This window comes from Etheostoma cragini, chromosome 12 (genome assembly GCF_013103735.1).
Source record: "Etheostoma cragini isolate CJK2018 chromosome 12, CSU_Ecrag_1.0, whole genome shotgun sequence".
NCBI classification, from domain to species: domain Eukaryota; kingdom Metazoa; phylum Chordata; class Actinopteri; order Perciformes; family Percidae; genus Etheostoma; species Etheostoma cragini.
In genome coordinates this window covers 5,260,848-5,274,017 of record NC_048418.1, presented here as the reverse complement: position 1 = coordinate 5,274,017, position 13,170 = coordinate 5,260,848, and the positions used below count along the sequence as shown (strand labels likewise).

At 38.6% G+C, this 13,170-nt stretch overlaps 1 protein-coding gene across 1 annotated transcript in view; it reads left to right on the top strand.

The window, feature by feature from the left end:
* The window catches only part of LOC117954319 (collagen alpha-2(IX) chain-like), a 46,891-nt gene that overhangs the window by 614 nt on the left and 33,107 nt on the right, over positions 1 to 13,170 (top strand). The window lies entirely within an intron of this gene.

Sequence of the window (13,170 nt, the reverse complement as noted above, 5' to 3'; positions counted from 1 at the left end):
TTTGAATCCCGTTAGAAAATGGCATGAGCATGGAAAGCAATTACATCTGTAAACATTGATCATCATGTAATTCTTCATTGCTTTCTTGAAATGGAGTTATGGTGAAATAGAGTGGAAATGGAGTTATGGTACGTCACAATGAATGGTGTGTCACAAGGTTAGATTTCTTTGGGACATTTGATAGATTGCCATTTTAAGTGCAAATGTCAATTTTTTTTAAGATTACATATGAAAAAGGTTTTTATTCTTTCGGCAAGCCTTAAATAGGAATGGCGAGTTTTCTTAGCTATTGATTTCTCTGCACGTTGAAGCGGCGTGTATGGAGCTGTAGTGCGTCCTACAATACTAAACTCTGTTTTTTAAAGACTTTAGATTTTGGTTTTAACTGGATTAAAAGCATAAGGTTGGATGTATGAGTGTGTTTATTTGCTCTACTGTAAACTGCAATCTTATCGCTGATAAGCATTAATTATCAACGCTAAAATAACGTTAACGTCATGAGATGGCTTTAGACTTTAATGTTTTAAAATGTACATGTATTAAAACGAGAACCATGTAAAGACATTTCAAAATAATATAGTATGAAAGGTTGCTTACCTTGGAAGAAACATGGGCTTAGGTACTGAAGTTAAGGAGATATTTAGCCAAACGTGCCAACAAGTGTTTTTAAAGGTGGTGACTGAGGTAGCCTACTGAGCTGGTTAGCCAGAAATGCTAACTACAGTGGCTTACACATTACCTGACGCAGCATTTCTTCCAAGGCCAGTGGCATTTTTATACCACATTATTTTGAGATTTCTTCCTTTAAAACATTAAAATGCCAAAAGCCCTTTCATGAAGCTAACATTGGCCTATTAGCTAGCTACAATGGAGTGGGAAGGAGAGAAGAGATTGCATGTGATTGCTCAAAAACTCACTTATTTATTGCAAAGAAACTTTCATGCAAGCACATCGGCCTACTTGTGTCAATGCATCTGACATACAGTGTAATAATCAGTCAATGATCACATCAACATTTCACTGATGAATAATGGTGATTGGACAATACATCTTTTTTTCTTCTGATCTTTAAAGTGAGTGAAGTTTTTGAAATGGCACAGCCACACTTTGAATGGCAAGATAAGCAAGCAACTGAATTAATAAAGATCTTCTCCCCACTGTGGTTTGCACACTACTGAGCAAACCTCATGAAGTTTTTGTGGGTGCATGGCTAAAGAGCTTCAGTGTGGTCTGTCATACCTTGTCAAGTTTTAGAAGACTGATCCAAAGGATGCAATGAAGTATAACATGCCAAAAAAACTAAGGAAAAATGTAATCCATTGATGCTTAATGACATGGCTAGACTCGGATCTCATGTAATCCACTCATCCCTCCCAGACCCATTACCAGACCCGTAATAAGGGTCAGTCCCCTTTTCATTTCCATTTTTACACCTCTGTCTGCTGCTGTGGTTTTCATTTAGTCCCTGCTGTGAGACTTCTCTTATACAGCTCTGTAGGAGAGAGATAGTTTGTTTGTTTGGCAATAGACCGGGCTTCCTCTGCCCTCTTTACCCTCTGTGTATGTATGTGTGTGTACAATGAGGTAGCTGGAAGTGGCAGACAGGTCAAACGCTGCACCAGGGTGAGAAATGAAGTGTTTAGTTTGTATGGTAATGGTGTGAGGGGTTTCATCTGCATTGCACTTGCTGTTTGTGTGCTTGAGAACATCAGAGAGGACAACGTGGGTTGATTCACACGGAGCTTTGGAAGTGGATGTTGAGAAACTTGTCCCAGTGCCAGATTAATGTCAGCATGTGTAGGTGTGTGGGTGGGTGATTTTACCAATGGATGACAAAAGGAATTTTCTATTTCAAACATTTACACAAAGTCAGAAATTATCAGTACTTCTGCAGGATTTAGAAAAGTTAATTATTATTCACACTTGGATAATTATGCCCTATATTGGTAACTTTACCGTTCGTGCATCAGTGATATGTGTGATTTCCCCGAGTAATGGAGCCTGGCTTTGCTTATCTCCATCCTGTTCCTCCTGCAGCAAAGTCTCCCATCTTTTTGCATGTGTGTCATTCAGCATTCCTTGCTGGACATTGGTCATCTTTTGCATGAGTTTTTACACACCTGTATCTTGATTTAATACTGTATGTGGTGTTGTCTTTTTCAGGGTGCAAATGTTCCACCAAAATAAATTTCTTACAGAGACTACTTTGCAGAGCCAAACCTTACTCCACAACGCTATAGAGATAGGTCTGGCAATGCCAGACTAAGTTCAGGGTAAAAAAGCAAAACTAATGTTATGGTGGATCTTCTTTAGGGCAGTACTGAGTAATCTCTGGGTAAAAGGGGCTACTCACAGGTGGGGTTTAAAGCCTGATGTCATAGAGAGGGGCAAGATGTGATAATCGTTCAAAGTGTCACAGATCTACAATTTATGTTTGCCCTTGTAATAAGTGAATTACAATCTTTACCTACTGTACACCTGACCATGTGTTTTAGCCAACCATACCAACCACACCTTGCCCATAGTTTCTTTCTCATTTTTACAATCTTTCCCTAAGGTGAACCATACTGTGCTACAACGTTGGACGTAAAACAACCAGTCTGGAGTTTAGTTATCCAATATCAAAATTCTTATGTAGATTTGATTTTAGAAGATTACAGAAATCCTGTTTCTTATTGTTTAACACCTTTCGGAAATAGATCTGCAATCCCTGGCCTTGCATTCAGCCATTTTCTCCTGTCTAGTCGTTTCTCTGTGAACCCCGAGCTTCACAAAAAAACATCTGTAACACCTGAACTCTGTGTTCAGGTTTTTGAGAGCATCATTTTAGCATCTACATTTCCAGAAACAAAACTTTAGCTGAAAAAAAGCAAACGTAGTTATTGTACTGTTTTCCACACTCCAAACTCCCCCCCCCCTAAAAAACCTTATTCGAGCTTCCAGAAACCTTCACTTTCCATTTACCGTTGGTTGAGTTGCTCTGAAAGGAATTCCATGTTTAGCCAATATAAATGATGGTGAGGTGAGCCCAGTAGGAGTCTGCTTTGGACGAGGTGCTCTTCTGTACTGTAAAACTTAGTCACATTTTATTACTGTTGAGATCCACAATATCGGCCATATTTTGATTCTATCAGTTATTGAATGTGTTCTTAATTAACCATATTCATCTCTAGAAAACAGCATTTCTGCTATGGAAAACAGTTTTGAATATTTTAATCATATTCAGTTTGCCACCTCCACTCTTGACCTTATTTGGTCTCTGATGTTTCTGGAATAAAACTCCCACCAAGCTCCATTTGGTGTTTTATGAGTCTAAAACCTGGCAAGCATGAATGTCGTTGAGCTGTATGAAAGAGCCTCTACCTAAATGTCAGTATATTAGAGAACTGAACGCCCTCACTGCAGCGGTGTCCTGTCTGGAATGTGCTCATTCAGCTACAGTAACTTTGATTTGAACACAGTTGGGCACAATGGGCCAACTGTAAAAGGTGTCATTGCTGCATGTGTGTAACGGTCAGCTCCATAGGATTTTAATGGGAAAAAATCAGTCACTGGAAACTAAAAAATAAGAATGGGTGTTTCTTTGAGGGTCTCATGACTTTCAGTTGAATACAGTCTTGTGTTTTCCATGATGCCATTCTCACTGAGATGATGTACTTCTTTAACCTTGGTTCCCATTACACATACAGGAAAAGAGACGTGTAATCATAATGAGGAGAGAAAAGCCTATTGTTTGATGAAGTTCAACTCATACCAGAAGTATGTTTAAGTTCGACTTGATCATTTTTTAAATGGTTTTTGGAAAGGGACTGTTGTTGTAGTTGTTGTTGTTTGGGTACATCATCTCCATAGTTACAGTTTAAAAAGAGTACCATGACTCATTATCATTGTGTGTCTATTCCACTCTATGCTTTGGGGCCAGAAACATACAAAGAAAGGCTTTTTAATATGGAAGAGGATCTAAAACTTCATTTACTTGAGGAGAGTATTAATATTCTGTTCATGCTGTTATTTGAGACATGTACATGCATTGGTGTGGCCTGCTCTACATGTGAATACACAAACCATTGCTCTTTAGTAAAACTTGGTAATGGACTGTCAAATCAAATTAAACATTTGGGTGTTCAACTACTTATTATTACAAATGATTGGTTCATCTGTATTTTGATTCATCAATTTATCATTTTCTCTTTCAATAGTAATAAATGAAGATCCCAGAACCTAATGTAATGTCATTAATGTGCTTGTGATGTCCCTAAAGCAAAATTATTTAGGATAATTTTAAATAAGACAATGAATGGCAGTATATTCAAATTTGCAAAATCCTGCAAATATTTGCTTGTTTTGCTCAAAAAGTGACGTTTTCAATAATTGAAATTGTTGTCAATTAATTTTCAGCTCAGCATACTGTATCTAGTTCACTGTAGTTGTGTTATTGGAGGAAAGTCAAGCATTACTCATGTTGATACCACTCATGATAATTCTTCATGGTTTTTCAAGATTTTAAAGCAACACTAAACAAGAGGATTTATAAAGTCTATATGTTTGATTAAGTCTGAAGCTACTAAAGTAATTGTCTGCTACAAAGTAATATTTTTACAACTTGTCTTTACTGCAAAGTAAATGACGTTAGTGTACATGTCAACTCACACACACACTCATGTTACATCGGTCAGAGTCTTTCTCCTCATGCACACTTACACATCTATACACATCATCAGTGGCAACCTGCTGCATCTGCTCTCTCATGTTGGACTTGTAGATCCCACAATCCATCACACCATCTGTCATAGACGGATCATTGTAGTAAAAGTGAGTGAGATTAAAGTGAGTTTACAGTAAAGAGTTAATGAGATGTGTTCAGCCAGCATTTAGTTGGTGGACTGACAAAGATAACCTGACCTGCAAATGTTTTCATATTATAAAAGGCAGTTACATTACCTTTCTTGTTATGTTCACTGAGTATTTTTCCTCCCTCTGTTACTTACAGTGAACATAGTCACAGACAGAGCCAGCCAGGTCCTGAACTAAACTGCATTTTGAACAGAGACCTTGATCTATGAGTGGGAAAGATAAAGTCACAATCACAACACAATCTTTTATGCTGATTATTTTACTCACAATGTGACAACATTGTACAACTTCATGTTCATTTTCTGATTTATTATAACACTAAATTACTAACATCTTTATATTTATATGTGTTGTGGCCATTGCTCTGTTCTCTATGGGGAGTATAATGGAATTTTACACCTACATTCCCTACATATTCTCAATTTCTGTGTAATCTAATTGTAGAATAAATTGGAAAACTAAATTTGGCTGTCTTTGACACTTGCACTACTGTCTTTTCAAACAGACGGTAAACTGTCTGCATTTGGGTTTTTTTCCTCTGTATCAAACTGTGAATCCTAAACCCAGGTATAAACCAAACCGTCTGTACCCCAATCATGTCACCTGCACACGAGTCATTGGGATTGTATATAACATATTAAGAAAAATTATATAGTTTGATAGAAGCCTTTCACACGTTCTGTGTTTTTTTTGCCATTCTATGCCACAGCTGTCCTTTAAATTGTTTAACCTCATGAATAAAACGTAGAAGCTCAAATCCTTAACTCCTTAACTTCCTTCCTTTAGGCTGTGTGGATGTTCAAGCTCTTTAGTCACTGTTTTGGTTGTCGGTGCTCCTGACAGTACAGCTCAACTGAGTTGACCATTTCTCACTGAAAAAAAGATGCAGGGAGAAAGATGTTGGTCAAACATTATAGTCAAAACTTAAAAAATACATTCATGAGAAATCCCAAAGACCTCTCAGCCTATTGCATTGAAAGTTTGGATGGGGCTAAATCTTTTTGCATTTGAATTGGATGACCGTTTATAACAATCCAAAAACTAATCCGATTGTTGATTGCAATGACTTGATTTCTGTAGAGATGACAGAACGTATCTAGGACATAATCACTCTCCTCTAACCACTGTATCTTTGAACATATGGGTTCTTTTATATAAATACTATTCCTATTTGTGCATTTTGTATCATCTACCATTCCTTAGGAACTTCTCGCAGGATAGGAAAGTTCTGCAGCTTAAGATAGTCACTGAAATGTTTTTACTCCTTTGACTAAAAGAGGACAGAATGTGCTCAGGACACTTAGGACTAGTTCATCAGTATAAGAACAAATGTCCCAGATCGTTTTATTGGTTAGATGGAAACTCCAAAATCAGACCAGGTATGTCAGCCTGCAACACATGTAAACAAATGACATGACAGCATACCATAACAGCAATACTCACATTTATTTCAGTTTGTCAACATGTGTCATGAGTTGAAAAGGAAAATAATCTGAGCTTCTGTGCTCACAAAGAGTATTGTACCTCAGTCAGCATAGTGTTGACTGCACTTGTACATATCTCCACCTGCACTGCCCTAAAATAAAGTCTCAACAGATACACAAACAAAGACACAAATGGAAAAATACCACACTGTACAGCATTTAACTTCTCCATTACTGAACAATAGTGAATATTGTGGTGCGATTTTGGTGGGTGGAAGTCAATAGATGGCACTCTGTCAGGGACAGTGGAGTGAACATGAGATAATATTTTCCTGTCAGATTTCTCTGAAGGTTGTCTTTCATTACAGGCAGTTCACATCAGATGTGTGAAAGAGTTCCCCATTACAGTGCCTCCCATGTGTTTCATTAACATTCAAATTGGAGGAGATGAGTCTATGCGAGAAACTCTGAGAGGTTGTTTGCTCTGAGAACAAGACATGCAGCTGAGCAAACACCCGAACACCCCCTGTGTGCAAGCACACACACACACCCACACACACACACACAGACACACACACACACACACACACACACACACACAAACACACAAACACACAAACATTCATTGCCATGTGTAAACAGGTTAAAGGCAGATGTAAGTAGTGCAACTTGTAACTGTTACAGTGATACCACATATTTGAAACAATTGATTGACAGGCTTGGTTCGTTGGATAGATTTCAGTTCATCTCAAATGATTTCTGTCTGCACACATTGTAACATGGCATAAATAGAAATTACTCTCATCAGATTGTTTTATAATACATGTAACACTAATTGAAGTAAGTTAAGAAATTGTATGTAATGAAATATTTACAAATTTTCTGCCAGTAATAGAGCTGGGAAAACCTGTCAGTATCCAGTTTATTTATGGTAACTAGATACATTCTCAAATTGAATGTGGTACCAGTCTGTTACATAAAAGTTTAACAAAAGCAAATATTTAGATATGTTTAGAGGTTTGATGCAAAAAAAGATGCTGACAACAGAGGACTGAACGATAAAAAAAAAAATGAAATGACTGAATACATACAAATGCTCTGGTTGCAAAACACCTCACCAAAGAACTACAGTTGAAAATTAGCCGGCTGGCTTATTGCATTGTCCCTCCAGCTGCATCTTAGTGGGAGGATGGCGGGGGGAGGGATGGGGGGGGTGAAAGCCAGGACACTTGATGTAATGGAAACTGTCCCTCTGCAGATGTCCACCACTGATCTCCTAACAACTCCAAACAATGCATTCATTTATATGAAATATGTTATAGGCCATACAGTGTGGCAATGAGCGATCTTGTGTGTTTGCATGTGTTTTCTATGTGTGTGTTAGTCAGTGGTCATCTATAGCGCCAGCTGAGTCATAAGGTTATTGTCTAACCTGTGGCTCAGCAGGCAGTCTGTAAGTCATTTACCCAATCATTCTCCTGTTGCAGAGCCCATGCTGCAATCACATGCCACTTACCGTAAGACTAATGTATCTTTGTTTTAGGACTAAACTTAAAAATGTGTCTTTCACATGGCCTTTCAAACTGGCTTGGCTGCTATTTTGGGTTGGCCAGTACAAAAGTGAGTGGGCCATCCTTTCCGAGAAAAAAAGGAATCATAAAAAAGGACAAACTGAAAAAAAGTGACAATTTCAATTTGCAACTTTCTGCATTACAAAGGGAATAACAGCCCCAAAAAACTGTCTAAACAACATGCTCAACACAAAGCTCCGTCTATAAAGACTGCACACAACAGTATAGACAAAAAACTGTTAGTGATTTATTTTGCAGAGTTGGGTAATAATTGTCATTTGGTATGTTACGAGGAGCAACTACTAGCTTTAAAGCCTATTTATGAATTTGATTTAATATTGTGGCAATGCATAGAAGCCTATCATGGCACTGTGCATGATGCCTGTGAAGAGGCTCTTTCCAGAGGGAGGTCAGAGGTCACAAGATGGACAACACAGGGCAGGTTGGATACTCGACAAGATCTTTTAAGGTTCAAGTCATCTAGTTAAAGCACATTAGATAATCTTTTAACATCTGCTCATGTTATGAAGTCACATTCTTGACTTGTCTTGTCAGGTGTGTTTCTATCTAAGGCTCTGGTGGCCCCATAACTTCTCCAATGTAATTAGGTGGATGTCTGCCCTAATGTTAGCGATGCAGGTTTTTTTGTTGCTACTTTTCTCTCAGATAGCTTCCTAATATGTTTTTGAAAGACAGTTCAAACTGTTGCTGCACTGCCAACATAAAATGTACAACAAGAAGATAAAATATGTGTTTACTAGTTGTGTGTGTGTCAGTCAGCCAAGGGCTGTTTTTTTTATTTATTCATTTGATAGGATCAAGCCAGCACACAGTGCAACATGATTTGTCACTCAGCACGATGCAATCTAAATTTTAATGCCCTATTGACTTTAATTGGGATCTGTGTGTGTGTGTGTGTGTGTGTGTGTGTGTGTGGGCAGGTCAGTTGTTTGAGTTAATCCTACCCTAGGGTCAATCTCTCCTCCCGATAACCTCTCTGACTCCCAATTTTCTCTTGTTTTCTTTGCTCTTCCTCTTATCTTTCCTCTTTTCTTTTCTTATCCTAAAGAAGCCCCCCCTTCTTCTTTTCTCTTCTTCTGTCCCTACATTCCTCTGTCGATCCTCCCCCTCTTTACCCATGCCTTAGATTAATTTGTTGCAAAAGATTTTAATAGGCATACTTAAAAACAGCCCTGTCTCTTAAGCAGGTAGCTGTTAAAACTACTACCAATAGTACTATTATTGTAATAATAACCCCAAAAGTAAGAGGGATGATAACGATTCTTATTAATGATATTTCCCCTACCATTACCACCACTCATTTGACCATGACAACAACAAGTGTGTATGGAGATATTCTTATGGTCAGATAGTTGTACAGTCTTGGCTTAGCGGTTCCATTCATTGTATTCACACAAAGTGTTGTTCATACTCACCCAGAAGATACACTGATGGAGTCTGACAGATTGTAACTCACTCCCAGGCTGCACCGCCCCCACGCCTGCAGGTAGTCCCTTTGTCTTCTGAGGTTTCGAGGTTGAGCTGTTCAAAGAGTGTAGTGTAGTGTATTGTGTCTGTGTGTGAGTGTGGGTGTTTGTCCGTCCTGGAAACAAAGGGGATTCAATTAGACAGACGGGTCCTGTCCCACTTGTGCAATCCCCACTGAACCTTAACAGTATGCAGAGCCACAGCGTAAAAGTCTGCTGCCCCTCTGTGATGTAGCTGTAAATTACTAGTTGGTGAATCTAAGATCTCCATTCAGTTGGCTTTTTCTGTAATTTATGAATTTATTTTACATGATTTTGTCAGTGGAAAAGGGTGGAGTGAAGTTTGGGATGATGCACTGTCCACTACGTCCATGCTCACGTCTGATTTTGGTTGCTGATATCTTCTTTGTTCTTTGTTCTTCCACTGGACAGATTTTGTGTTATTTTTTTTCTTTCTTCACTCAATCATTTATATTTCATGTAGCTTCGATCACAGACCATTTCCAGGAATTTGCAATAGTTTCCTGAAGCAGTTTGGTTAAAAAAGTCCCCTCCTCTAAAATGACTTAATTACTTTGTTTTAGGTGTTGCCTGATGTACTGGCATGTCAGGCATATATCTGCCTGTATTGAATTAGAATAAATGTGGATAATGACTCACCACTCCATATTATGACAGAGTTAGTTTTTTGGCTGGTCTTTCCAATGTAAGCTTATAAAACCTACTCCAACATTTCCTGACTGAACATGGCCTAGAAATATAAAATGAAAACACATCGTAGGGGAAGCGGAAGAGAGTGGGGGGGCAGGGAAGACTGGGTGCATGAGAAAAACAGCTTTGCAACACAGGCTTCATTGACTACTTGCCTAGTGGCCGCAGTGTGAATGTGTGTAAATGTAGGAAAATGTGCATATGTGGTATTCCATTACCTGAGAACAGGTCCTCTCTGTTGCCCTTCGCAGCCCGCCCACCCACGTGTCTGCTTTAGGGTTGGTTAATAGGATGTGTCAATCAAACCTGCTGGGGAAAAGTCAAATATATTACACAATCACACCCATGCACAAAGGATAAACCGCCAGAAAAGCCCCTTTGTGCGGCATAGATGATCCTTTGCTTGTTTGACAGAACCAGTAAAAGATGTAGTCATGCTTAAAGGTTTAGCTCAATGTATTAGTCATTTCAGAGTTACAACTTAAACAAAACATTGCTAGCATCTGTAGTGCCCAGTAAATGAGCTCTTGTGTTGTTCTGGCACAAAAACACTGGCAAGTGAGCCAAAAGCTCTTTCGCTCTAATTGGCAGAGCGGACCAACTTGTACACTCCAACACACACGTAGGACATGTAAACACCCCCAAAGAAGGAATGAACTCGTTCTTATGTTACAGCTTTGACCAACATACTCACCTTTAAATTGGACAATCAGTCATATAGTTACAGAAATACTATCAGTAGGTAGAGTTACCCATTGTTTTATCACCCACAATTTGTTTGTCTTTCCTGCAATTATACCCTTTAATTTGGCAAAGATGCCTTGTATGGGTAAATTATTAGAACTATGGCAAACTGTTTTAAACATGAGAAATATTTCCAGGCACTGATTCCCAACTTTTTCTTTCTCTGAAGCACCACCGCAGCCCAAGTATGAACATCACCCATCATGTAATGTAATGTGTGTGTGTGTGTGTGTGTGTGTGTGTGTGTTTGTGTGCGGGTGCAGGTGTGTATAGCTGGAACAACCAAGGTTGTGTGACCATGGTAGCACCACAACAGTGGAAGATGTTGTCTAGAAACACACAGGTGTGTAGTTCAGATCAAAATGAAGGTCAAGTTCAAAAACGGGTGGTCTGATCAAAGGCGCTGGAGGTAGGGGGGTAGGGAAGTAGGGAAGGGGTCCCCACTGAACTCCCCAGTCCAGATTTTGGCGGTGCAGCCAGTGCGATCCCATCACGAGATGGTCTCTAGTTTTAATTGATTTCAAAGTGGATATTATGTAATACTATTACTTCATTAATGTAATTAGATTTTGTTGCAACTAATACATGCATTTTCATACAACAAAACCCTGATCCTGAATATGTCTATTTTGTTCTCTCCTATTTTCATTTTCAGTAAGTTTGGTCAAGTTTGCATACAACTATCACCATCCATCACTTCTATCTAGACATTTGACTTCTCTGCTCTCTTAAAAACGTGTCAGGCACTCCCAGTCCCGGCATGTAGTTTATTGATTAATGTGACTACAGACATACTAGGAAGAATAATGGCATCACACCCATTTGTAATTCTATTCAGTTTCCTACTAAACACAAATATGTGTTTGTACCAAATCGTAATAACTGTTTTTAATTAGTTGAGCTTCTACTTTTTAAGTAGGCTACACCCTTGTGGACTTCCATTAAAGTTAATTAAATGTTCTACCATTTCAACCATTTGTATTAAACATACATTTCTGGAACATGCATGTTTTCACTACATGGTCCATAGAAACAGATGTGATTTGCAAATCCTGTTCTGTAACTTACTTTAATTTGATAGTTTCTACTAAGCCAAGTTTAAGCCATAGGCCATTTGGTGTGAGCTATTCTTCATTCAAGTCTGCAGTATTGTTTTTGACCACTAGATGTTGCCAGAGGGCTAGCCTGTGTGTACTGTGTTACAGGTTGTCATTGCCCTGTGGTACGTAATTGTGCAAAAGTCTGACTATAGGAAATGCTTCAGATAAGAACGTGACAAATATAACAGTTTCCCAAAGCATCAAGTCACTGATCAAATATGATTAGGAAATTAGGGTCTATTGGTCATGTGGGTTCCCTTTTGTCCTTGGAAGACACTTAAATGGATATTTTATGAATAACTTCATAGGATCTCCATGCGATTGGCTGTGACAGATAACCTATTGTAGTTGATTGTTGGAGCAGTTACTAGGTGAAGCGAGATGTTAGAGAGAGGTGAAGGGTGAAGGGGTTGCCTTTCCTGGAATTCAGAGGCCCCAAATGGGGTAACCATGTATGGACAATTCTCACAACCTTTTCCACTAAATTTTCCACACAAAAGTAACACTTTATTTTTGTTTCTTTGTTGATAACACCATAATGCCTAATCAAGGCCATGTTAGCGACCTCTCATCCTTTTAATTTATTCACACCCTCAAATACAAAAAAATGGTCCAGGTTTATTGGGCAACAGCTTAGTAACATCTGTCCATGCATTCTGGCATTGCCACCACTGCTTAGAGACAACAGCCTCATATCCAAAACACGATAGTACACAAGGTAGTTACAAAGGATTGGTGGTCATTTTTTATACATGTTTTAACAATGGATCAAATTTGAAAGGGGTTACTTGTAGGGAATAAACCTATATTTCACCACCTGACTCTTCAGTTCTTTTCAGGGTGTTTTTAATCTTCATAAAAAATATCTGGATCTGTAGGAAATGGGTCAAGATGTTGGTATGTTCTGGTTTTTTGTTTGCATTTTCTTTGTAGTCACGGTGGGATTGGCCAATCGTGTTTGAGCTGCCTTTGGTTGTGTGCAGGTAAACAATCTGTATTGTAAGCAATTGGCAGAAATGCAATCACTGAACCCATCTGCTAAGTCTGACGATGATTTAGCTTTATATTAGCTTTCTTTATTTACCTGCATTCACATGCAGATATCTATTTAGCTGGATCTAGTTTCTAACTTAACAATAAACTAAGAACAAGAAAGTCTTCTCTCTCATCACTCTCACAAACCCTGTGTCCAACTGCAGCAGGAACTGTTTCCAGCAAAATCAACAGTATACTTCCTGTCCCACCAACAGACAAAGTTAGCAACTAGCTGGTGAACGTA